Source organism: Periophthalmus magnuspinnatus, chromosome 5, assembly GCF_009829125.3.
Source record: "Periophthalmus magnuspinnatus isolate fPerMag1 chromosome 5, fPerMag1.2.pri, whole genome shotgun sequence".
In the NCBI taxonomy this organism is placed as follows: domain Eukaryota; kingdom Metazoa; phylum Chordata; class Actinopteri; order Gobiiformes; family Gobiidae; genus Periophthalmus; species Periophthalmus magnuspinnatus.
This window is the reverse complement of record NC_047130.1, coordinates 6,125,291-6,149,823: the sequence shown is the minus strand read 5'-3', so window position 1 is coordinate 6,149,823 and position 24,533 is coordinate 6,125,291. Positions and strand designations below refer to the sequence as shown.

At 37.4% G+C, this 24,533-nt stretch overlaps 1 protein-coding gene across 1 annotated transcript in view; it reads right to left on the bottom strand.

Annotated features, from left to right (window-relative positions):
• Positions 1 to 15,488, bottom strand: part of tfap2c (transcription factor AP-2 gamma (activating enhancer binding protein 2 gamma)) — a 62,579-nt gene extending 47,091 nt beyond the window's left edge. Inside the window, exon 1 of the mRNA XM_055221728.1 lies at positions 15,483 to 15,488. The gene's annotated coding sequence lies outside the window, so the exon portion shown is untranslated. The remainder of the gene's footprint in view (positions 1 to 15,482) is intronic.
• Between the last annotated feature and the right edge of the window lie 9,045 nt (positions 15,489 to 24,533).

Sequence of the window (24,533 nt, the reverse complement as noted above, 5' to 3'; positions counted from 1 at the left end):
GATTAAACCACCATACTGTATATCATTCAGGCTCCCTAAAATACTTAAGACACCTGGTTGTGGTTTTGTTTGATAAATCAGAAAACTCCAAATGAATATCCAGCCAATACTAGGCAAGGTGGATGAAAGTATGCAATAGAGCTACTGTGGTATTTGCAATGATCTCCCATCCAAATACTAACCAGACCTGGCCTTGCTGAGCTTCCAAGATCTGACAAAATGGGGCATGGGCACTGTAGCTCATTTTCAACAGTTTACTTCTTTTTGCTTCTCATGACATTTGGATAGACTGACTTTAAAAACACAGAGGAGCTTTATGGATCATTGCCAAAGTGTACTAGTGGCATATATACCTTTAACTTGGACTAAATCAACTCGGGTTCCCATACTGCTGTTTGAGAACCACTGATCTAAAACATAAACAGCCCCCGGTGTTGTCGTAGAGGCCCAGGAACAACCCTGAAAGACAAATGAGTCCGTAGAGAAACTAAATAAAGCGCACTTCGTAGCTTTTGAAGTCCACGTGATTGGCACTCATAGGTTGGCTCTTTACCCTCTGAGTCCCAAAGCATTACGTGATGTTTCAGTGCATTAAAGACTTAGCAACGAGGAAGTGTCAAAATTTTTGGCAGTTGAACTAAGAAAAATAGTGAGCATTTGGTGAGAACGACTGAACACAACTGGAGGAACTGAACAAACTTAGGTCAGATTTGTCAATGTCACACTGTCATGAGGACTTCCTTAAATGTATTCAACAGGAATGCTTTACCATGCAATAGCTTCTTTCACTGTCTGTTGTATGTTCCTTTTATTTCAAAGAGGAACCTGAATACAGAGACGTTTTTATTTATTTATTTTTTTACTTTTTTGGACTAATATGAATGAAGGTAGATGGAGCAGACAGTTGAAAGAGGGGTTGTATGCAGTAGTCTTCTCGGAGAGCGGGGTCAAAGATCAAGGTCAAGGTGAGCGGGGTCGGAGGATGAGATGGTCGTACCGGTCGTGAAGTGCAGGTTCAGGGAGCAGGATCACTGAGGATACGCGGACGATCTTGCGCTGAGTGTTAAGTCCTCGGCCCATTTGTCCTCCCAGGGTGCGGCTTGATTACAGATGGGTTACAGGTGTGCATGGGAGGAGCCCGAATCTCCGCCCAGCTCCAGACTCTGACACAGAAGGGAGGGGGAAAAACTGCACTAAAACACAGAGCAGACTGGGATTATGATATATATTACACTTATTTTTGTTTTTTGGTTATTGTGACTATATTTTATCTCCTAAATACTGTCAACAAAGACTGTTTTCAACCTCGTAGTGTGGAATTAGTCCAAACTTTAAACTTTCTAGTAACCAGGCCTACTCACAATGCAGATAACGCCTCTAATTATAAGAGGACAATGTTTATAAGCCAGCCAATGTTCAAAAATGCTGTCAAAACGAATGTTATTGTAATGATCTGATATCCCATGTTTAGTTCAGAGCTGACACCTTTTGTTGTTCCTGTAGCTGTTTCCGTGTTACTGCTTTTGTATGTGACATTTGGTTGCTATGCCGACAAGTGAATGTGAAGGTTCTGTTTGTCAGATACTGGTCTGTTTTGGAGGAGTCATGACAGCTGTTGTTTTGCTCTTGTTTTGGCATGGGGTATTGTCTACAGTAGCCCTTGTGCTCGGAAAAATAAACAACCAGAAAAAATTTGTGAGTGTTTCCTTACACCAGAACGCAACATTATTATGCACAAAAATTTTGTATTTTTTCACTGCAGGTTATAGGCAAATCCATGAAGCATTTTCTTCAGTAAGACCAATAGCGACTTCACTTAGCTCTTTTAAATTAATTGCAAACCCCTATTCACCTTCCAGAATAAGGTGAATAGGGGTTTTCAATTAAATCATTCGGCTTGTTTTATTTTGAATGAGGCTGATGATCTTTAAACAGTCTTTAAAGCCCTCCAGAGAATCGTTGCAGTGTTGACTTGTTTGTGCACATACATAGAACTTATTACACAAATGAACCTACTTTATATCATGTTTTAGCTGCAAAGGTTTTCCCAAATTCTCTATTGAAATTAATGCTTAACTGTAAGTGCCATCACAAAGAGAGCACAGTTTTGTATTTACGGTAAAAGTGGGCGGAGAGGAATAAGGTCAGTGTTGACTAAATGTTTCCTTCTTATTGTGAACTTACCGTACATTTCTTTGTTTATAATAATAAAACCATCTCTATAATATAACCAACCAATTTAACCATCTCAGCACAAAATCATTCCTTGTATGCCACTCAAAGGGTGTGGTATAGTAATTACCGACATCACTATTGTTTGCTCTCCAAGCTTTGACACTTACTAATGTGATATTAACTACTGCACAAGTCTCCCCATCATATTGCCATAATTTGTCATATCCCAGATTTGTTAGTCCAGTATCACCTTCTGCAGTGGGCAAATTAGTCTTTAAATTGTTATTAGAACTTTATAAATTGTGACTTTGTCCAAATCGTTGCCCAGGTTATAATGCAACTCAACATAATGATGACTAATTACTTAATGAGCTGAAATTAAAGGAAAATCTGTACAAGACTATTTTCATTCACACTTTAAACAAATGAAGAGTAATACGGCATGTTACAGTGTTGGTTTAAGAAAAGACGTCTCCCAGAGGCCATTTAAAAGTCATAAAATCTGGTTTTATTCTGATATTGTTTGTATAGCCTCAGTTTGATACATTCTAAGACCCATTTTTCAGACTGTCAGGAACAATGGACACCAGTGCAGTGCCTAGGGTCCCATTTCCAAATCTGGAGCTATAGGCTTGTTCTGGATGCTGGTGGATTTTTTGACAATTGTGCATGTTTTGGGTTCTGACTGAGGCAATCTCCTTTTTGCGAGAAGCTGGTTTGTTCCACTGCTCCTTTGATTCTTCAAGTCTCATCGTCGCCTTTATACAATCAAGTATCTCCATAACCATTTCTAACTGCTGCTATTCTTAGGCAACTTCAAACTCCACACTACGTGCCAACAGGAGATGTAGGATCTATTCAAAATGTTTGCACTGATATACCATTTATTATTAAAACAACACTGTGTAACTTTTTGCAGGTGACATATCACCTTCATGATTCCATGGAAATAGACAGTTAAAGTCATATTTACGAACATTCTCAATCAATAGAGAACTTTTATGCCACACTGTGGAATATTATAGCCAAAGGAACGACATTTCCATGAACCCCAACATGAGGAGGCCCTCATCCAGGCCCAATAAGAGTCGGGTTTGTGTGTAAGCAACATGACGTTATTGCGGTTTTGTTTTTGGCTAAAAAGGGTGGAGCTTTAAGGTTCAATAGTAAGGTAGGTGCCGAAAAGGTATTGACAACAAGGTTTCCTTTAAAATGTATACTGTTTATTAGTCACTATTTTATGTAATTGTTATGACATAATGAGTGTTTTTTGCCTAATTTTGAGATATGTATCATTCAAGTAAATTCAAGTTTATTTATATAGCATTTTTGCATCATACTTATTATTGTTTAATTCTATATGTCCAAACATTGTACGTCAGTCACGTATAGCTGTTGACTTTGAAACTGAACAGAATATACAAGGGAACTGCTAGAGGCTATGGAACAGCAATCCGTGAATACGATGAACACACTTATTTTCCTGGCTCTTATCGATCTGGCCCTCACGCCTGACTTGTTGTGGCTCTAGACTTGGGCTTAGCTGAGACTTTGAAGAACTCAGAGGAGGGAGCAATGGAGGGATGAATGGATGGAGGGATGAAGGAAGGGAGCGGTGTTTTGAAGGGGACACTTGTGGGAAGGAAAGGCGGCTCATTGCGAGAGATCAGCTTGTGTAAACATTCAGGTTAATGAAGCCCAGCGCTAGGCCTAATCCTCCGTCCGTCTTTGGCCCCTATCGGCCCCTCTGGACCCCCCTCCCTCTCCCCAAAGACCCACCACCTACCCCACCTTCCTTTCTCCAGAGCCCACCTTTTGCAGCATAATCCCTCACAGGAGCAGCCCCTGTCAATCAAGCAGGCCCCAGGGAGGAGAGAGGGGGTAGTGCCTACGAGAATATTTGTGAAGTGTTTATGTCAAAGTTTGGTAAAGCTACTAGTTGCCAATAGCTACCTTGTCTAAAGTTCCATTTTAAATAAGCCAAAAAAGTAAAAAAAAAAAAAAAATGTCCTAAATAATTATCAGAGAAATTACAAACATACCCTTTAATATTTATTCTCAGTTAAGTGCATAACTGTATCACCTGCACTTAAAGTAGAATGAAAAAAAATGTTATTTTTATACAACAAAAAATGTCATTGTCAACTACAATATTTATCATGAATGTAAGAGAAAACAAAAAGATGGGCAAAACTGAAAAAAATCAACTACATTTTAATAATAAGTACTTGGTAGTCTTTTTAGTAGATGACAACTTTTGCTTTTGCCTGATTTTCTCTTACTTAATGCATGGGCTTGGGTGCAGGTTTTGACCCATGTTTGATATTGCTTTGGTTGAGTCCTATAAACAATGTGCTGTGTAAAGTATGCTGTTGATTTGGACTGAAGGGGTTTTCCAGCGGGGAAGCTTCAAACCAGATGAGAGAGAGAGATTGAGAGAGAGGGGAAAGAGACGGAGGGAGAGAGAGAGTGAGAGAGAGAGAGGTGGTCTAGACCTGGACTAGTGGTAATCAGCACCACATGAACTGTAAAGACTACAGGGGCTAGGGGACTGAAGGAGCGCAGAGGGCAAAATGGAGTGAGAATTTCTACCACAGCCACTATATATAACTTTCAACATTTTCCAATCATGAATATTATTTTGAGAGCAACTTCAAGTGTTATACAACCATGCTTGTTCAATAGAAAAAATGTAATATGTCTCAAATATGTAAGCCTATATTTTAAAGACAATGTGCATCAAAACATCAAAAGTCCATAAAAGTTGAATATGCATATTATGTCCATAGACCAGAGTGCCCCAACTTTTTTTTTAATCAAAAGCCACATCTCAAAACATATTCGAAGCGGAGGACCACAGACCAGTGATCAATGCAGTGTGGTGCTTTATACACAGCTTTGACAGAGCTGCTGTATATTAATAAGGCTTGAAACACATTCATTTTAGGTCTGTATCACAATGCAATGTGATGTTTGAGGATATAGTAGAAATAGTTTAATCTGTTGTTAAAAATACTGCTTATGATCAGTTGGGGTGGTTCAGCAGGAGGCCAATAAAACCGGGCCATAGTTTGGATACCCCGCCATAGACTGTATATATAAATGGACATAGCTAATGCACTAGCCATTGTGTTCCAAATATAAAGTGATCATATCTCCAATTCACTTTACAATGAAAAAATTCAACCCTCTCTCTGCAGTGAGCCTCGTCATTTTGGTCTTAATGTTCAAATTGACCCGCTCTACATGATCCTAGTATTTCGCTATTGTGTTCTTAAATCAAAATATGAACATTAACAACAGACAAATCAGGTGCCGTCTTTCCCCAAGGTTGCTCCCGCTAGTGCTAAACCAGCGGTGTAGGTGGGAAGGGGCGTTACCCTCAACAGCCTTGTTCCAGATTGGCTCTTTGGTTGTTATGATACTCATGGTCGTTTTACCAAATAAGAAACTCGGCCCTAAAATCGCCCCTATAACTGCTAGCCTCAATAAGCTTCATTTGACTGGAGCTGAATGCTATGGGTGACGTCACACTCACTTAGTCCACTTCTTTATACAGTCTATGGTTGCGTCTCCTTTAAGCCGCTGAATGAAAGCCAAGATATGGGGACTGTCAAAGAGGTACATGTACACAACTTTGTTCATTACATTAAATGCAGTAGAATCTTGTTAATCCCATTAGAAATTATATCAGAATAAAAAAATAATAAAATAAAATAATAATAATAATAATAAAAAAAATGAACAACTAATCGAATCACTCACAAAAAAAGGTACATATTACACCTTATTACAAAAGAGTAGCATTACCAAATGTGCACTGTAGTCCCCATACACCAGCTGACTTCTATTGCCTCTGTTTTAAATGAGGTCGCCTCCGGGATCCCTAAACAGTATTACCTCACTAATCCCTTTGCTGTCCCAACTTTACCGTGCCTCTGCTCCTATCCCCAACCAGGATACAGGCAGTTGGTCAGCAGCCGGTACATTACACCAGTCACCTGATAGCTCACATTTGTGTAAACACTGTATTATTCTCTAAAAGGATGTTGTGAGCAATACTTCCTTATTAGTTGCCTCCCAGTACTTTCTTTACAACCGTAGTATCACAGCCCAGGGATAGGGACTGGCCACTCAGCTCTGGTGTTGTCGCATCACAAAACAGCCAGAAGTGTAGTGAGCAAGTGCTGTAACCAAGCAGCATGTGAATTCTTTTGTGTCATATTATAAACATAAAAGTGAATGTACAACAGTGTAAGCATGGATACACACATGACAATTTCTGCATTATTTACTTTGTTACACTCAATAAAGGTAATACTTACACAATAAAACGCTTCATGTATTTTGAAATGTGTTTAGGTTAAAAGAGTGAAATATTTAATAAAATATTTTTGGAGATGTTAGTGTTTTAGTTTGTTTTTTTTTATCAGCTTTCTAGTAGATAATTGCAATACTTTTTTTTTTTACTTTTTTTCTCAGTGTCAAAATGTCTACATTTACAATATACGACCATAAGTTTATACAAGTTAGCACTGTTGTGGACAATAGTGCCGCAACTTTTCTTTTTCCATTTGTTTAACAGTCAAAGGACAATTTCTCTTGCAGATTTTTGATTACATTTTTAATCAAATAGGTTGAAATATGGTGACGGAAAGCTTCTAGAAAGATACTATTTACATATAAATTGTAGTATTACTGATTTTGGTTTTCTGACATTCTAATTTAATAATGCCTCTGCAGGTCCTTTGTGCGTTTTAGAGTCTGTATGGTCCAGTTAACCGTAATTCGTGTCTATTTTGAGCTATGTCATGGCAGAACAAACAGAAGGTGGTACAGAGATGAATACAATCTCCACAATCTTAGTCCAAGAATGTCTCATAAATGAAAAATTGATGCTCGAAATAGAGTGAGAACAAAAAAGACTTATTTTAACCCACTCCATTGCCAGAAAAGACACTTAAAGAGCCCATATTACACTATTTCTGATCTATGTTACAATGTTTCCTCATCAAAAACATCCTGGGAGTTGTGTTTTGTTTCATTCACACGTTTAACACACAGATCCTGTATGTATAAGCATAGTTCTTCTCTCAAAAAAGAAAACATCTAATACAGGAAGTGCTCCACTGTGTTTTTCCACTCTATACCTTCATTAGAATCTTTGGATAATTTCCTGCTCTAGAACTGACAATCTCTACTGAACTAAAGGTAAAAGGAGCTGCTAACTTGAAAACTACCACTACATGACATCATAAGGTGGAACAAAGCATTTTGAGTTTTGGAGGATGCCGACAGCCTGATAATAAAGTTTTGCTCAAGCATCTGTGAATGAAACAAAACACAACTCCGGCTTTATTTTTGATGAGGTAACATCATTATAACATGGTTTAAAGTTACAAAAGTACATTTTGTGTAATATAGGACCTTTAAGATAAATAAAAGAAAAGCTGCTTCTTTGTTCAATATCTCAGCAATAGAATACAATATATGATAGATAAGAACTATAAAAATACTATTATTATTCCAATGAATGACTGCAGCCATATTGAGGACCCAAACGGGACAAAGAAATATACATTTATGATATTTTTTTTAGCACAGATGATTCCTATTTAGGTTAATACAAGTGAGTACATTGTTAATTCTATCACACCTCCCATAGGCCTTACATATAAAGTCGAATCAAATCTTCCCTGTTGTTTTAATGCCCATCTCATCCATCTCTGTGCCATCCATACAAAATTCTTTATCCCTGCTCCCACACACAAATAGAAGCATGGACATACCCTGTCGAGAGCGTGGTGTGTCTGGCACTAAAGAAAACAGCCAGCTATGCCATGACAAATGCACCATTATGACCACATCTTGGACTTTTTTCTCACACTTCTCCTCTTTCTAACATATTACTGTCTTCCCTCTGGCTACTATTGTTTTGTGGGTACCTTAAGTTTGACAGCAGTTTTATGATGCCATCGTAACTGTATAATTTATGCTATTTCTGCGCCTAGAATGCCATAAATCACTAATGTGTGGAAATTAAAACAATATACCCCTGAAGGAACAGATGTGTCTGATAGGAATAGGATAAAATAGATTATGAAGTAGGCTATTATAATGTTTTAATATTTACTACCGTTATAACTCTTTATTGTTGCTGTTCTAAAGCAGTTTAAAATCATTAGCTTGACATAAAAATCACCAGATAGTTATGTTTCCATGGGTAGTGGAGTCTGTGTTCTCTCAACTTTTACCGCACTGTAAAATATTCAGATGTAAGAATTAAAATAGTTCATATAGAAAAAAAAATGTAAAATAAAGTGGAATAGTTCAGTAATTTAACAAACCTTAGGTAGAAGTTTTTGTTGAGATATTTGTAGGATTACCTACTTTAATAACAGAAGTTGTGCAAATAATTTAGAAGAATACATCTGAATGCATTTTCTGTATTTACTGTACTTATAGTCCCAATTCAGGTCAATAATTGCAGGAATAAAGATTAGCAATGAAATTTTGCATTGGCACACACTGGTGCACCAAGAAATAAAGTAATGTATCTCAGAAAATAGTAGTTGCTTAGCTACGGTTGGGTAATCAATAACAATGATTCACTACATAATCTTTAGGGCTGAAACATTTTCCATGCTCCTGACCATGCATGGAGGGCACCATCCCAAATCCAGCACTCTGAGACTGTACCCGAGCCATAAGGAAGGAGGCCGAGGATGAGTGAAAGTGAGAGCCACAGTCCAAAATGAAACATCCAAGACCCATAAGTACATCAAGGACAAGGCCCCAACAAATGACATGCTCAGAGAATGTCTCAGACAGCGGAGTGCAGAGGGAGAGGTACTCGAGGTACCGTCAAGTCCCTACATGAGATGTACCACCGGAACATAACTGAAGTGGCTGATTTCAAGAAATCCTACTAATAGCTAGCAAGGGGTCTCATAAGCCTCCTTTCCACTAGCACGTTTCACTTGGAGTGGGTCTCTTTGGGGCGGCTCCCTCCAGTCAAACAGCATTTCCATGCTTCGAGCATGGCTCCGGGTACAGAAGCAGGGCTCTGCTCCATGAGCCACTGACATCACTCAAACATAACTGATGTTTTCATAATAAATAAAATCTAAATTGTAATTATAAAGCCGATTTCAGCAATTCACAAAAACGTTAAATTCGTGGTAATGTGAGACATAGCTAAAGCTAGCATAAATACAAACTTCTTCCAATTTATCGTCAGGTTTTTGTGCATTTATTTTACTTATCTGCACCTCTATGCCACTTTTTTACCATCTCTTCATGTAACACATTGGGTTTAGTTCATGTTAGATGTATTTTGCACTGGAAATATGTTCAAACTTTATACGCCAGTGCCATGCATCAGTAAACAGGAAACAGCTGTTGTATTCATGCTTTGTTTTGCGACACATATCGGCCTAACATATTGAGTTTCAATAACTGATAATATGGCAGTTTATCACAAGATCAAGTCAGCGTTTTGTCAGAGATTATTATTTTCTGTTTATATCTGTTTTTTGCCATCTTGAGTCAGTGTTCTCTCTTCCCCAATCATCTTGTGTCTTGTGTAGCCTTGACCTAGCTAAAGCGATCCGTACCAATCTGCTGCAAAGCAAACCAGTTGAAACGAGGCTATTTATTAATGTATGAGGACTTCTTACTAAAAGTGTACAGTAATTCGCTCACAGTAAGAATGCATGTTAAGAACTGGGCAATAAAAACATGTGTAATTTAATACATGCTAAGACAGAAAGTGGAACATAGTACACCTTAAAAGCGCAAAATACTTTTTGAACCATGTGTCTATAACACGATTACACTATACATAAGGCCCGACCAGATTTCAAACCACGCCTCTCAGTCAGACTTATAAAACCATGTCAGGACTCATGTAGCTGTGGCTGTACTGGCAAACGTGAGCACGTCAGAGGAGGCAGGAATAGTCGTGGTGGAAAAGGACTAAATGAAAAAGTGGGCGGTTTGGGGTTCCCCGTGCTTTCTGCATTAAGCTCAGAAAACAAACATGAGCAGAACCGCATGAAGGCCACATATGAACTGCAGTCCAAGACCTCAGTTTCATCTAGGGTACAGCAATGGGTGGCAAGGCTTGTTCAAATTTGTGTTGCCATGTTCACACTGTGGATAAATGGGTTATAGATACAACCCAGGTATGGTACCATGGCTAGGACCAGTGAGCAGCTATGGTAGTTGTGAGACATATAGGCCAAAACCACAAACTCTGACTTTAACAGTCCATATTTAATACATAAGTTTAAGATATTAGGTGTACTTTAATGTCCTTGTAGGGAAATGTATCTTTGCATTTGCTCTATCCCTCTGAATCAGTGGGTGACCACAGACACTGCAGCACCCATGCAGAGACCCATCTTCAGATCTTTAGCTATGCTTGGTCAGATGGAGTATCTGCCTGGGGAAAATTCTCCCAGACAAAGGGAGAAACATGCAAACAGTTCAGCATAGGATTATTATAGTCTGGTCACCGTTGAATCTCCCTGTTTTCAAATGGGCGTGATTGACAGGTGGATTAGCAAATCAGAAAAATAAAATAAAAAATATATATCACAGGGGGCTGAAAAACATTGCAGATTTTTGACCAGTGAGCTCCTTTCTTTCACCAAAATGTATCTGATTGCATCACGTTTGACCAAGCTAGAGACACAACAGAGGATGTGGGGACCAGACTGATGTCAATCTGTATGAAAATGAAAAAGAGAGATATCATTCTGGATTTGCCAGACAAATAGTCTGGTTCAAAGCATCTCTTCAATGTTTCTTTGATTAATGTTCCAGTACATAGCCCTCGTAAAATGAACTCCACATAGTAAAGTCCACTCCTCATAAGGAGTCAATCCAAGATGTGTCTTTCTTGCGATGAGGCCAGAGCGATCAGTTGGATCAATTAGAAGTGAGTAAAACTGATGCGTGTGAATGTTTTGTTATATAGCTTGAAAAACTCTTTCCAACAAGTACTCATCCATCATTCATTACAGTATTGGCTTGCATTGCCTGATATCACGGTGACTCTTACCAAGGAGCTTGTAAATTGAATTCAGTCCCAACAGCGTACAGTTTTGTTGAATTACTGAATAAAAGAATCTGATAAACATGCCAAATACAAAAATCACTCTCGCATTCCTTGAGCATAAAAAAATGGACAAACCAGATCAGATAAACCCATATCTTTGAAACACATTGAACACTGTTGCCTTTTCCTCTTAGGAAAAGTATAATGGCAGGGGCCCGAGGACGCTGCAGGGGCCCCTCACCTGACCGAATTATCTCATCGGGGCTCCTTTATTATGAACTCGGCAGGATTATTATTTTTATTATTACCGGCCGCTGTTTTGGTCCCCACAATGCCAGGCCTCAGTGCACACAGCTGTTTCTCCTCAGCTCTCATGTTTTCTTTACTTAAGAGGTGCTTTTGCAAAATGCCGAGCACATATTTTTCTTCCTCGCCCCCCTTTCGTCCACTGCCTATCTTTACAATGGACCAGTTCTGTCTATTTTCACCAGGATTTGGACAAGTTTAATGACCATGTCTCGCAGTCCAAGTGACGGCCTCGTAAAATTATGTTATGTTACGAATGCAGTGGGCCAGATAATCATTAAGGTATGGAATAATAAATCGACGTTTGGCTGGTTTGTTTCAAGTTAGATGTTGAAATACAAAATTATATGAGTATTATATTTTTAGGAAGCCAAAAATAGTTTTATAACATGTTTTTTCTTAGTCACTTTTTTGATGATTATATTGAACTGTAGTTATTCCTGAATATAGCGCAGTGTGCCAGCATATTAAAAGTAAAAAAGTTATACAATTTTGGTGTTACAATAAAATAGCCTTAGTGTTATTCCAGATGCTCAAAGCGGTTTTATAATTCTAAACATTCATTCCCTGTCCTCAGCGATGAAAAGTACTTGAGAAGCCGCTGCCCTGGGTTAGACTGAATGAAGCAAGTGTGTCTATCTGTGTCTTCAGCCCCTCTTACAACCACCAATCACTCCCACTTATATAGTTTTTGTTCTTTGGCTTACTTTAATTTATGCCAAGGACAATGACATGAAATAACTTTGGTTAATTGGAAAAATAGGCTTTACATTCTTTACACGGTTTGAGTTTTGATTATTATGGTGTATTCCTTCCTCTGTCACTATAAGAGCTGTGAAGGAGATATAATGCTCATAACCCAACAGTGAAAGTGCGATCAATATCACAGATCAGGTTTCCACTATGAGTGAAGCAGCAGCTGTGAGGAGCGCCACTGATCACATTTAAGATATGCACATGTGGGGTCAACAGGACCAGACATTCAGAATCAGTAAGCAGTAAGCAATAGTTTTGTTCCACACAATCTTAAAAACATTAGTTTGTACTTGCACACAATGGTAATACATTTTGCTTAAGAAACTGGGGGCAATTGAGGGCAAGAAGTCTCACATGGGCCACAAAATATGAAACTATATTGGGCAGTAGTTATACAGCACAAATTTGTACTGAGGTAGAGCTTGCCTCTCCAGAGACCTGAGTCATAAGTCACCACAGAAATCTCATTGCCCTTCCCTGGAATATTCCACATGAAATGTATCTGCAATCTGCAAAAAAAAAGATGCAGTGAGGCTTTAAAATTAACTTTACTTTTATCATGTACCCACAGTTATCATCACAGGTAGCATATACAATACAAAATACAACACACACACACCCCCACACACCCACACACATACAGTTGAATACCATCAGAACTGAAGAAGGCTGTCTGTTCATAATAAGCAATCTACTAACCATTATTGCAATTAAGGGTTTTTTAAGATATTTTCTGACTCTATTGCAATCCAAAATGCACATTATATAATATCCTGTTTCTATATATTACTAAAGTACCAACAAGAAAAAGACTTTATGCTACAGTGGAAAAATGTCATAAACCAGTGCTTCTCAAACCTTTCTCACCAAGTACCACCTAACTTAATATTTGGCTTTGGAAGTGCCACTAGACCTAAACCCGGACCTAAGTTAGGGGCAAACATGGTCTAAGATTAGACTGTACGAGCTCCATAGACTAAACTATGGATGCGGTAGTTCAAATTGATGATTAACCCAAGACAAAGACAAAAACATGAATATTGTACCACAATTTGAGAAACATTGTCTTGGACATACTGGCATCCAAGCACCGGAAGTACAAAGTATCTTAACCTCCTTCATGGCGTATTACATGCTAACACTCCAGCACCAGCCAGGCCTTACTTAACAGGCTGACGCTGGTAAGAGTACACTTAGTAAAAGCAGGATGGAGCATCAGTCACAGAAACACTTGTGTGTGATTGGGTCTCCAGAGACGTGGCTCCACTTTCCTTCCTGCTGCTTTATCAATACAGTGATTAGCCTAATAGATAGAACAGGGCCCTTTAAAAGCCTTTGTACTTGTCCATAATTAAATCAGCGAATAGGCCCACTGTTCCCTGCCCTCTGATCACATCCATGCATTATTGATAAGTCTCTAGGAGCGCTGTCTGGTGGGCAGTGGTCATCAATTATGCATAATACAGCATCTGGATTAATAGGTTTTACTTGTCATATTCACAGCCACTGTCAATATTAACAATCTGTGCACAAAATTAAATGTTAACTCTATTTATTTGTCTCTGTGGATATGCTATTGCTTTACCTGAAATGTTCCACAGTCATTAAACATATCTAACTCCATAGACACAACCATTTGATGCCACCAGGTTAAGTTAAAGGTTAGATCTGTGGAGAGGCGACCCGGCTCACTGTACAAAATGCCTTTTTTTTCAGTTTTCAATGTATTTTTGAGTAATAAAAACACATATAATTGCGTAAACACATGATATATAAATGTAATAATAAAAATATGTACATATATAATAGAACACAATGGAATAAAATGGAAAATACTAGTCAAAGCCATAACATCTCCATGGAGACAAGCTTTTCTGTACCACAATTAGTTACCAATTACACAGAGCATCTTTATATTTTGTACATTTTAAGCATAATCTTACATATTGAGAATGTTGACAAGATTATGAGACCTCAGAAGTAAAGTAAAAATTATTACAATCAAAGAGTAAGTGTGACAAAAGTAGAGAATATCTTGAAAGAATGTACAAAACCTTTCACAGAAAATGTCTAAAGTATAGGCCACTAATTGCTCTGGCTGAGATCACTCTATAGACCAGGGGTCACCAACCCTGTGCCCGCGGGCGCCATGTCGCCCCCAAGCCCCACATGAGTCGCCCGCAAACCAGTTCTAAAAATAGCACAACTCACTGCATCTAAAATTTAATTTTATTCTGTTGCTATTTTTTTAATCACCCTTGCGTTTATATAGATTTAAAAATGACAATATCTTAAACATATGTTCATTATACGTGAAGTATAGATAGATAAGTTAAGGTGAACTTTGACCTACTCACTTCAAAGGTCAGTATTGTGCGCGTGACAAAACCAGTGCTCCGCTCGCGAGCGCTGTGAGGATGCGCTGAATGCAGTTTCTTACTCCATGGTAGAAAATAAAGAGATCACTTTCACAACGATTTAAGACTGTAAAAGAAACCTGCGCGTATCTCATCTGCGGAGCGACTGTGGTGACGGCAAAGCGGCACAATGTGGAGGGACACTTCACTATGTCTCACAAACGCAGCTTTGGGTAAACACCAGGCTTTTTCCACGACACCGGTGAAAAAGTCACACAACGCAACCGAAATTTATTTAAAAATATGTACGCTTATTTTTCTTTAACATTACATAATTGATAACTTTATGAAACATGGTGCAATGTATATTATTTATGTTTTGTTAAAAAGGTTTGTCAATGGATAGTGAAAATGGGACACTTTTCCTATGAGATGTAGTGATGTAAGTGTCATCTGGAAATTTAACAATTACTAAGATTAGTAAAGTTAAAGTGCTGAATACTGATATCTGTTTCCCTCCTTGCTCATCGTTGATAATTATTTTGAGAAATCATTAATGTGATCAGTGTCTTGCAACGTGATTAGTGTGTTCACATAGATGATTATCATTTATCATTGTTAATAATTTATAACTAAAGGCAAACTGAGCAAATGTGTTATTTCAGAAGAGCGTCTCAAACTGGTAGCCCTTCGTATGACTCAGTGCCCATAAAGTAGCTCTCAGGTTAAAAAAGGTTGGTGACCCCTGCTATAGACAGACCACAAATTGGGACAAAGTAAATAGTACATGAATAGAACTCATGTTTGAACTGTGAGTGGTCCAGAGTTTCTCTCCGTTTGGTGGAGAGTGTCCTTCCAAAGGCATTGTGGGTAATAACAGGGCCGTGTGGTGAGTCAACGCTCCTGCTCTCATTAGCTGTGGTTCTGAGGGCAGACACTGTGCCATTCAAATACATGCTTATATTAAGGAGAATGTAAATGAGTGACTAAATGACAAGACAGCAAATGTGTTTTGTATCCTGCTTTTGTATATTTATGGAGGATTGTCGTGTGGGAGCGTGGATGACGTAGGCTTGTGGATGGAGCATTGGACAGAATCTTAGAGCTAACCATAAGGAGGGTTTGAATAAATTACTAAAACATGCATGGCTGACATCTAAAACCTTAATGAGGGAACAACATTATAACATGGTAGAAAAATTCTGCATAATACCCCCAAATAAAGTAAAGTTAAAAAAAACAGTTCTAGTTATAGAAGATGTATAAAATAAATAAAAAATGTGACCAACCCGAATGTATTTATTATATTAAAATCTCATCTTCTTTCATTCTTCTGCCCAATCTCATGTCTAGTCTTGTTTTTACGGGAACTATGTCTTGTCCCATGCCTATAGTGCCAATGAATATAGTATTACTAAATGCAATTGCAGAGAGTCAAAATAAAAACTTGCGTACTTTAAAGAGCACTACGTAACTTTTCTGGTGCAGTCCTCCACCTTGTCTCCACAGAGATGATATTCTTTTGCCTGGAATGCTCCACAGTATAGTCTTAACTTATCGATTATTCATGAAGACAAGCTGGTGATGCCCCAAGACAGGTTACAAGTCAGATCTGTGGAAAGACAACCTTGCTCATAGTAATAATGCATGATTTTTCTTACCAATTAAAACATATGCAATTACATTTTAAACATATGTCATGTTAAACTATGGAATTTTTCAGTCAAAGTGATAGCATCTCCAAGGAGACAACCAGAAAAGTCACATAGTGCACCTTTAACGAAACACAAATACTATTGTAGTGTTTAATTAAAGTTAGCATGTTTAATTAGTCACCAAATTTATACAGTTTATCCTCATTAAAGTTAACACATTTTCCAGTAAATTCGTTCATCCTGCTTAAAAAATATTTGCTCATTAAAAAAGAAAATTGAATTCGATCAACTGGAGAAGAGTGAATATGTTTTTTTCAACATTCATCCAAGTAACAATAAGCTGTACAAACCTCCCCCAGCAGCATAAGTGTTAACCGTGCACCTCTTGTTCGTGAAGGTGAAAGTGGGCGGAGTTTTCACACACTTTTCTGACAGGACAAAGTGCAGTAAAAGGTGAGGTGTGCTGAAATCCTGTGCCCGAAGCTAGCAAGTAGACGCTAAGGAAGTGAACGTCTCTCTCTCTCTCTGTCTCTCTCCACTTCACCTGGGGCGGAGGTAATCCAAAAGGTCACCCGCTGTCCCCTCCTCTCGACCCCACCCGCCTTACACTGTTCTACAGATTAGAAAAGAAAGAGAGGGGAGAGCAAAAACAAGCCTGGGGGAGTTTCTGCTGGAGCCTAGGGCAGGTGGAGAGACAAAGTGTGGGAATCTGAGAAAATTACAAGAGTACTGGACTGCTAAAGGTGTACTACGTAATTTTTCCTGTGTAAAGTCCACCGTGCACCTGCTTATCTCCATCCTGATGATGATACTGCATTGCCTTGATGATTTTCCAGTATGACATTAAACTTGTCAATCTCCATGGAGACAAGCAGGTTGTGTGACGAGGCCAAATACAGGTCACATCTATGGAGAGGTGACTCCATGGAAACAGAACGTTAATACCAAACATGGGAACATTCTCAGTGGAGAAATGGGTGCTATGCCATACTGCAGAAGATTATAGCCAAAGGATTTTTCTTTTTAAAGTTGTCCCTGCACTGAAGAGTGTCAGAAGGACAGATCTACACAATCTCTACACATTCAAGTAGCATTCATGCCTTCAAAAATCACACCTAGTTACAAGTCAGATCTATGGAGAAGAGACCCCTCTTACAGTATTTTTTATGTATTAACCTTTATTCAGTAAGGTGAAAAAAAACATTGAGATCAAAATCTCTTTTTCAAGTGAGACCTGGGACAAAGCAAAACTGCAGCACACATCATGAAAAAACATTCACACATTTTCACTAAATTAGAAACAGCATAAATGATTTTAAAAGGACTACATTTAAAAACAAAGGCAATGTTTATAGGATTCACGCTTTTTGTTTTTAAAATTGAGCAAAAATCTGGTAAAAATGCTATTTTTAATTTGATTTGATTTTACTTTTTAAGTATGAATGCACGATACATATGATTAATCGTGCCTGTTCATTAAAATGCATTGTACCAAACAAATAAATAAATAGAATAAAAATGCTGTGGAACATTCTAAGTAAATCAATACATCTTCAAGTTACATAGTGCACTTTTAATCTATAATAGACTACCAATGAATCGATTTAAGACAATTAGAATGTATTTCCCTACCTTCTAGTGTGACCTTGATAGATATATTACACATTTTTTAAAAGACACTTCAACTAAATCACACTGGGAATAGAAGAGCCAACTATTAGAAAAAAAACAGCTCAGATTATGTCCTTTAGCCTCTCCATCCCAGTGCATTACTTCTCTGCTGTGTTCACGGCTTATGTTACATCATTCCTGTCCCATAATTGATTGCTAAGAACATTTGTGGGACCGCTTGGATGCATTAGGTTTGAGACATCACAGGTCGAAGGTCAAGGGTATAGCGTCCTCCATTTTCATTTGGAGACAGTCAATAACATTGTAGACAAAAAAAAAAACATATGGATCTGAATGGATTTGTAGCAGTAACCCATAAAACAGCTTGTTCCTCATAATGTTTATTGATGAAGATAAGTTGTTAAATAGAGAGTCATTGCATCATTTTTACATCATGGGAAGCACTGGGGAGAGGGAGGTCCAAAAATAATATGTACAGTATGTGAATCATGTACAGTTCTGCACATATTCAATATAAGATGGTGCCTGTGTTTGGAAAAAAGCAGAGCGCTCAGTCAAAAAGTTCACGCTGCTTGGACAAATAGTCACCACAAAGCAACAAATCAATCAAGCTGTCATCAAATCCAGAAAAGACAACCAAAGGGCACAAATTGTACTGAAAAGTTACTCTTTTAGGTTTTTGCAGTTTCTGTGATTATTGTGTACTTAATAATCATGATCGACTAACTGAATAAGCAGAGGAGGCAGCATTTCTCACTTTTTAGGAATATTTAGTTCCACAATAATTTCAAACCCTTAACCAAAGCCACACAGTAACTGGCAGAAGTTAGATATCACAGCGCTAACAAAATACAGCTCTGTAATATCAAACTGACATGGTTCGATAATAAAACAGTATAGTGTTTGTGTAATCCCTCAGTCATCCTCAAAGTTTTTGTAACACTTTTATGCATGCCCTTATTTTATCATCGTTTATCAAGTTGGTAGTTCACTGACAATAGCATTTTCTGATATTTCTGACCAGCCTTATATCTGTCTAAAGGGAGGAGCTCAGACAGATACAAAGCAGTATCACACGAGTAACCTGACCAGAACTGAAGAAGCTACTGAGTGGCAAAATGTCTTCACTCTAAAACTTTTGGCCAGCTAACAGTACAATCTTTGGCTGGAGCATCATACCTACGTTTTATTATCCTTGCTACCAAATTAGAAATTATTGATAAAATGTTTTTTTTTTTTTTTTTGTCTGAACAGATACACTTACTACTACTATTACTACTACTACTACTACTACTGATGTACTAAAAGTTGTGCAGACTCAAACAAATTAGCCAGGAGCTGTACAATATGAATTTTCCAACCACAAGACAATGCAACTTCCAGCTCAAGGTACATAAAATAGGACTAACCAGTTACTAGTCAGAAATCAGAAAATGCCATTGTCAGTGAACTACCAATGTGATAAAATATAATAAAATAAAGGAATACATAAAAACAGTGTCAAAAACACTTATACTGTATAAAGAGAACAGCAGATGCTGGTCAATATGTCTTCAAGTGCTAACCTTTCAACCAAATTTCTTAAGCCAATTTCCCAGTACTCTCAAACACTTCTGGGACACAGACTGATGCATTTACAAACCAAACAGCAAAAATATATTTCTCACAACTTTCCATTCATCAAAATATCATGCCCTTAACATCATTCTGCTCTTCCTGTTGCCAACGGCAATCAATGTTATGATTTGCTTTGCTCTTTTAAGACCCTAGTCACACAGACAAGCAGATACAGGCCATGTAATAAAGCCTGCTTCCTCCAGCCTCCAAGCCATGGGAAACCAGCTCCAACTATCCAAGTAACTATGACATCATGCAGTATGTAGTATTTGATAGAGTTCATACACAGAGCAACGCACTTTTTTTCTAATTAAAGATTGTAAGGAAATACAGCTGCTGTGTATCTTATGTCACAAGTATATTAAGACAGTTTAACAATAGTCAACTATTAAAATGATGACACAGTGATTATATTTTAATAGCAACTGGCATGAGTTTGACAGTTATGAAATTAGTAATATGGGTCATGTAGAGGTTAGCTTAAGCAACTGATCTTTAGTTTGATAAAGTTTAATTATTTTTACTCATATTAAGAAGTTACATGTTTGTGTGGTTTTAATAAATTAAATAATGTGAATTGTGTTTAATTGTAATTGAAAAAAATAAAGTTGTATAGTTCTGTATAGTCTTGGAAACATAATTTGAGTAGTTGCTTCTGACAACTTGCAGCATCATTTAGGTGTTTTAGGTGTTTCAGAATTTTCCTCTGAAAAACAACAACAAAAAACTCACTCCTTGTTATCTTGTCCTACGTTATCAGAGGTATAATACTCCCTACAACGGAAGCATAGCCAAACTGGACAACACTAGACTGTAATGAACAACAAAGTGTCTTGAGGGTTCACGTCTCCAGGTTTTGAGTCCCGTACTGATGGTAAATAAACTTCTCCTGCGTTAGAACTACAGACTCATGCCTCTTCTTCCTCTCTGGCTACTTCAGTTTTTTTTACAACAGGAAAAACGATAACACAGAGTAGCAATACTAACTACAATGATGGAGTTGTCATGCATTCTATTTAAGCCAAAATGGCTAATATGGGGAACTTAAATAAGCCCAAAAAAAACAACAAAAAAACGAATTGTTCTTGTTGGTTTCTGTCTCGGCTAGCCCAGCAATTAACTCAAAATGTATCCAAGATTTCACGCCTCATTACAAAATCACAAAAAGCTCTGTCAGGTGATGTTGGTAACTACTCAGAGATTTAAGTAAACTACACTGAGAGAAATAGTACCATCCAAAAATGCTCTGTAAATTGTAATCTTTGGTATATGCGATATGAGGAGGCACTGTTGGTGTTTTGGGCCCAGTTTTGAATATTGTGATCATTTGAGATTTCATTGTGAGCTGTAGCTTTGACTGAAAACTATAAGACAAAGTAAGATGGATTTGAGATTAGAGGTGGGTGATATCGACATTTAGAAATAATCAGACAATATTTTTTGCAATCCATCAGAAATATCCTGTTCAAGGAAGAATATATCAACACCATCGTGGAGCACCTCTGAACCCCGGTCCGCCGTACATCTCCATCTCAAAGACATTAACCACTCCTTTGAAGATAATGAAGTACAGATATTAGCCAGGGAAAAGAAATGGTTTGAGAGAGGAGTTAAAGAAGCAATTTTTGTTAGGAAAGTCAATCCTTCCTTGAACAGGAATGGGGGACTTAGACATCATCTATCTCCTATTTATAACTCCATCCTCAGACCCAATGTAAACAAAGGAAACAAAGAAAACAATAGAGCTAGCCAGTTGGCCCATTTAGTCTGAATTCAGATAGATATAAGGCAGTGTCCACCAGAAATCTGAACAGAACTGAAGAAGCGGCTTGGATGAGCAGTGAAACGTCTTCACTCCTTCAACTTTTTGTCCAGTTGACAGATTTAACTTTGGCTTTTATTATGAAGTCTTTTGCATTATTTTTGTGTTATTCATGAATCATTGTTACATGATTAATGATTATGTCAACTGTTCGAAGAAAACACACTTGTTAACTAACTAAGATTGGTTGAGTACTACAAAAGTGAAAGTACTGCTAGTTTCTCATGTTTTATTTTTATTTATTTATTTTTTAATCAACTCATTAAAACAACAATGATACAGCATGATACATTGTCCACACATTGCCTTCACTAAACTACTAAGAAGATATTAGTTGCCCTATCACTACAGATTTAGATAGTTGCATTTTCAACATATTCTTTAACCCTTATACATGCAAACTATCATTATCCCTTACTTTTTGTTTTATTCTTGGCTGACAAATTGCAATTGGCTCAATATTAACCACAGCAATTTCCATTCAGTGTAGCATGGCAGCCAAACATGCAATTTTTGAGCAAATGATATTGTTCTAACCTACGCTGCATCAACATGAAGCTATGAGAGGTATCTGCAGGAGACATAGTGTTCAACTCAGCGTGAAGCGTCAGCAAAAGTCTAGTAAAAATGTCAAAGTCAGCACATTTTCAGGAAGTTTTTAAGTTTGAGATTTTAGTTTTAATTTTATGATCATTTCAATATGTTTGGATGTGAGTATTGTAGTAACGCCTATTTGAATTACCTTTACCAGAATAACATTTTAAATCAACTACAGTACTTTACATTTCTGGTTAAGAATTAAAACAGATGTTAACAGAGGCCACTTTTAATAATACTGTAAATTGTAACATTATTAAAAAGCAGCTATGTACTTTCACAATTTTACTTTTGCTGCTAATTTGCAGATTATAAATAGTTTTGTCTTACATATTACAAGCTAAATTAGATGTCGTGTTCAAACTGTTGTCAATCCAAATATATTTCCACTTTTAATATTTGCTACAGTCCATATTTGGGGTTTTCTTTTTATTTCTACTTGAGTAAAAATTTTTATTAATATTTTCGCCTCTCTGTCTACATCAGGCAAATTTTCACCAAAACTACTAAATGTTCACCAAAATTCCCACCCCAAACAAGTGCATTGTCAGCAAAACAATAGCTTGCGTTGTTGTGAAACTATTCGACTGCAGAGTACATTTGCGGGGTGAAACGCGATCCTTGAGACACACCTCATCTTTGTATGTGACAGTCACTTCCCTGTGCTCTCAGGACGTCCCTGATTCTGAGACTGCTGCAGCCCCGTGGGAAAAAGTAAAAAAATGAACACACCTCTCGCACATCTGGGGCAGAAATGAAAAGGGTACTAGAAAGGGTACTAGCCCGTGTGATATGCCATCTCGTGTGTGATTTAACAGGTTTTCCCTGAAAAAAAGGATAAAAAAATAAATACAAAATAAAATAAAATAATAATAATAATAATAATAATAATAATAATAATAATAATAATAATAATGCTAAAATGTAATTATTAGTGAAACTCTCTTACTCAGCTTTTTTTTATTTCATTACATAAAAATTACACACATGAACTAAATAAATCAATAAATGCTTTTAAAAAAATAAAATTATGCAATTAAGTACTTGTTTTTAAGTTGTTAGTAATTTAAAATCTTTCAAAATGTATAGCAGTTATTGTAATCATGTATTAGCTTTAAAGGGATTAGAATTAACATTTTCAAGTAAATGCACATCCATGGTCAGTACATACAAATAATGACAATATTTTTCTCTTTAAAAAAACAATTCACAGAGTCAGACATGTTTATCTAAAATTACATCAAAGTTTCACTCAGGGCTGAGTGCACCTGCAGTTTACGATGCCTGCAGTGCAACTCCTGACTGTTACGCTGCTGTCGTGAACTGCTGTTGACTCACACGGCAGCGCAGGAGCTATTTTCTCACACACGTCTGTTTGTACACATGGGAAAGTATGGTGCAGAGTGGAATGAATACCTGCCCCGGGGATGTTCATATCGATGCATCCGCTCAGACATTCCACAAACTTTAATGTAACTCTTGGTGAGAAATGTCACTACAGATTCTGCATTTTCTCACGCCTCATTGGAGGAAAAAGAGGCTGGGTCTAAGTAACTGCGTGTCTGACACTATTAGCTCCTGGCTAAACAGACTGGAATTGATTGTATATAGAGCACATATTGGAAAATTGGCTGTTGGGAATGTGCTGAGCAAAGAAAAGATTTCCGTTCTGTAACTTTAACTCAAGTTGAACTCTGAACTCTGCATAAAGCTATGCTTTATAATAAAGTCATCTTTGGTTTGATGAATTTTGGTTTGATATTTTTTGTAGGAAGAAACTAATTTGCTTCACATGCACAGCAAAACTTATTGCAATGTTTGTTAGATAACAAGTTCGCAAGAATCCATTTTGCAGTCCGGCTACATTTGAGCTTTAGTGATGGATGACAGCGACTGGGCCAATCACATGGCAGCATTAAACCAGATTAACTAAAACAAACATGGCAATGTGGATGGATGTACTATTTTAGAAAAATCATATATTCCTAGAAATTCACATTATTGTTTTGTTTGTCTATTTTACTTGGATGAGCTTGAGACCCCAATTACAGAATTCAAAAAAACTTTTACTACATGTCAAATGATTTTATAATTATAAATAACTAGACAATTGCTCTAGTGTGTGTTTTAGCATTTAGAAATAAGTTTCTTATGTGTTTTATTCGTTTTCTTTATTTTACATCACACCACACCACACCAAGGGCGCTTATTCTTGTGCATGGGATTGATAGAAACAAGTCATGCTGTGGAGGTTGGCAAAAACGGTGCAGCAGTGTGTATTATGTACTCACTCATTTTATATAATGTGTTATTTCCTGTAATAACCACATAGCTCTGTTTAATAGACTCTACTAAGTTACAGCCATTTTCTTTAACCATTTATAAACTCACTGTATCATACTAAAATTTAAAGGCTGATTATGATACACTGACGCAGAGGTAACATGTACCGCCCCCACACGTCAAAACACACATCTACAGCCACTTTGTGCAGTAAATCACGCAGCACGCGGCAGCTCCCATGCAGAGGCTGAGGTCTGGGTCCCGCTGAG